We start from the raw sequence: 2,888 nt of genomic DNA, 5'->3' as shown, positions 1-2,888 counted from the left end.
TTCTCCATCCTCTGGGATCTCCTTCCTGCCTCATCCCTCACCCTTGGCCTCCTCCGCCGGCTCAGCAGTGGGCCTTGGGTGGCCTGGGCCTTGCGCTTCTTCTCCACCTTCTCTATAATTTCCATCTCCTCCGCAATGTCTATCAGCCTCAAGCGAAATTGGATCAAGGCATCTGCTTCCTCCTCAGAGAGCGGCTCTGGCTGCAGCTGTTTGAGGTGCAGCTCTGAGAGCGTGAGGGATTGAACAGTTCTGGGTCCCACCTTTGGCTGCCCGAGGTTCACTGGTGGCAGCTTGGTGGGCCCCAGCGAGGAGCATGATGAAGATGATCTCTGGGATGGAGACGGCTCCCTTGGCAGGGCAAAGATCCTGGCTCCCTCCATCCCCTGGCCTTCCCTGCCTTCCTCTTCCAATGCACTTGGGCTCCTCTGCAGGCTCAGCAGTGGGCCTTGGGTGTCCTGGGAGCTGGGCGTCTTCTCCATGTTCTCAAGAACTTCCACCGTCCTCAAGCACAGAGAGATCCCGGGAGCTGCTTCCTCCTCACAGAGCGGCGCTCCTGGGACTGAGCACTCCGGGGCTCTGCGCCCCTTAAATACCCCCAGTGAAGGGTGGGGCTCCCTGATGTCACAAAGGTCTCTGGCCACCACCACGTCCCACGTCACAAAGGGCCATGACACCAAGCGCCCGTGTCACCACCCCCGGCACCCCAGGAGCAGTGGAGCAGCCAGGAACTGGCTGGGAGCAGCCCCGCACTCGTGGCCTTGTGGCCCCTGCTGTGCCCAGAGCCCTGAGAGGCTTTGGCCACGCTGGCACACGGCAGCCCCAGCCCCGGGCTGCAGAGCCCTGGGTTTGCAGGCTGCGCTGCCCAGGGCACGAGCAATCGGCCCCAGGGACGTGCCGGGGCCTTGTGGGCAGCGGCTCCGCGTGCGGCGGGAGGCCGGGGAGCAGGGCTGTCCCTCAGGGCTCTGCCCGGGCCCGGGGCTCGTCCCCGCCTTCAGCAGTGCCAGCCAGGGGCAGCGAGCGCAGCCTCGGCGCCTTTGGCGGCCACGGGAAGCTGAGCGGGGCAGGGGCACCAGGCGAGGCCGGGGCCGTGCGCGGGCACCCGGCCGAGCTGCACAAGGGGCACGGCGAGAGCCTCCTGCGCTTCCCCGAGCCCAGGGGCGGCTGCTGCACCCGCCTCGGGCCCATGGCCGAGCATGGCAGCCGCTCTCGCAGGTGTCCCCTGGGCTCTGCGGCGCCGCGGGGACAGAGCCCGGGCCCGGGGCTCGGTCCCTGCTGCCAGCAGGGCGCTGCCGAGGGCTCCCCGCCCGCCGGGGCCGGGCCCGGGCGCTGAGGGAGCGGCGCCGCCATCGCTGCCGCCCTCAGGGGCTGTGAGGGGAGCGCGGCTCCCGCCAGCCCCGCTCCGCCCGCACGGGCGGCACAAACACGGAGCACAGAGACAGAGGCCGCTCAAATGGTGTCCGTGCCCTTCCAAATGCACTCGCACAGCGGCCCCAAGGGCTGCGCTCGGCTGCGGCAGCATCGCCACATGGTTCCATCGAAGAGCGACATCGAAACTAGTTCCCTGTCCCAAGTTGACTAAAAAATTCATTTATTTCTCCCGAAGAGACTGAACCCTGTTTGTGTCATGTCCCATTGCACACAACCAGCCCCGATATCGCTCCTCTGGGTGCTGCTCCCTCAGGAGGAAGGAGGTCCCTGGATCCCTGTGCAGCGGAGAGCAACAGTGCTGAAGGAGGACAAGGCGATCCCCAAGTCCCGCCACTCAGCCCCTTGCCCAGCTGGCCGGGACCCCAGGCTGGCAGGGAGCGCCAGGAGGAGACAGTGCCAGGGTCAGTGCTGGCAGTAGAGGAGAGCAAGGAGGAGGACTTGGGTGAGGAGAGGAAATGGTGGCAGTTCCTGCATGACCTAGAGCCTTTCCTGAGGAGAAAGTGAGAGATCTCTTACAGTGTTGCCACTTGTGTCCATTCTGTTTCCCAGGAATTTAACAGATAAAGATAGAATTGTTTCAATTACTGAAGAATTAGTGTATTTTCTAATAAAGTTTGTAAAGCACAATAAGAGAGTCTCTGGATTTCATGTCCTGTCTCTCCGAGGTGCTGATGTATTTTCTCCCTCAGAGGCCGTTTCCCCGTGTCCTGTCCCTGTTCCCTTTGAGCAGAGCCTGACCCCAGCCAGCTGCACCTCCTGTCAGGGCTACAGAAGGATTGTTCCTTTCTCAGGCTCTCTCCTCCTCCTCTCTGCTTTCCAAAAACCGAATAACTATCATGGAAGGATGACAAATCGCACCTGAGTGTTTGGGACGGGATGCTCACCCATTTCTTCTGCCCACAGGGATAACCAAGTGTCTCCCCCCTCCCCTGCCCAATGTCCAACAGCAGAGAGTCCCCAGGCCAGCGTTCCTCTCTGTGGGTGCAGCAGGAGGGGAGTTTGAGGAGTTCTGCAGCCCTGAGAATTGGGAAGGGAGGAATTCTCCTTTCTTTCTTTTTCTTTTAAGGAGACTCCTGTAACAGGAAAAGGCTTTGTTCTTGGTGGAGCTGCCCTGCGCAGAGGAGAGGTCTGGGGGATGTCAGGCAAGTCCCACCTTCAGGTTGGGTCAATCAGGGGATGCTGGGGTAGGGAAGTGAAGCAAAGAGAAACCATCCAGTCAAAGGTGAGATTTGGCAATTACTGTGAAACAGACACCAGAGACAGCACTAATGACAGGTTCAAGGTATTCAGACGGGCCTATTTCTTCTCAAGATGCAGTGATTTAGTCTGTGGTATTGCTGTAAGTGTGTGACCTACACTGCTTCCCTAGATCTTACAAATCTTTACTATCCATGGATGCCTTTTCCTTGGAATGGACAGCCGTCTTTCCAACGAGCAAGACACACAAAGACACACACACA

Source organism: Oenanthe melanoleuca, chromosome 1 (assembly GCF_029582105.1).
Source record: "Oenanthe melanoleuca isolate GR-GAL-2019-014 chromosome 1, OMel1.0, whole genome shotgun sequence".
Lineage (NCBI taxonomy): Eukaryota > Metazoa > Chordata > Aves > Passeriformes > Muscicapidae > Oenanthe > Oenanthe melanoleuca.
The sequence above is the reverse complement of the archived record's forward strand: the minus strand, read 5'-3'. Positions refer to the sequence as shown.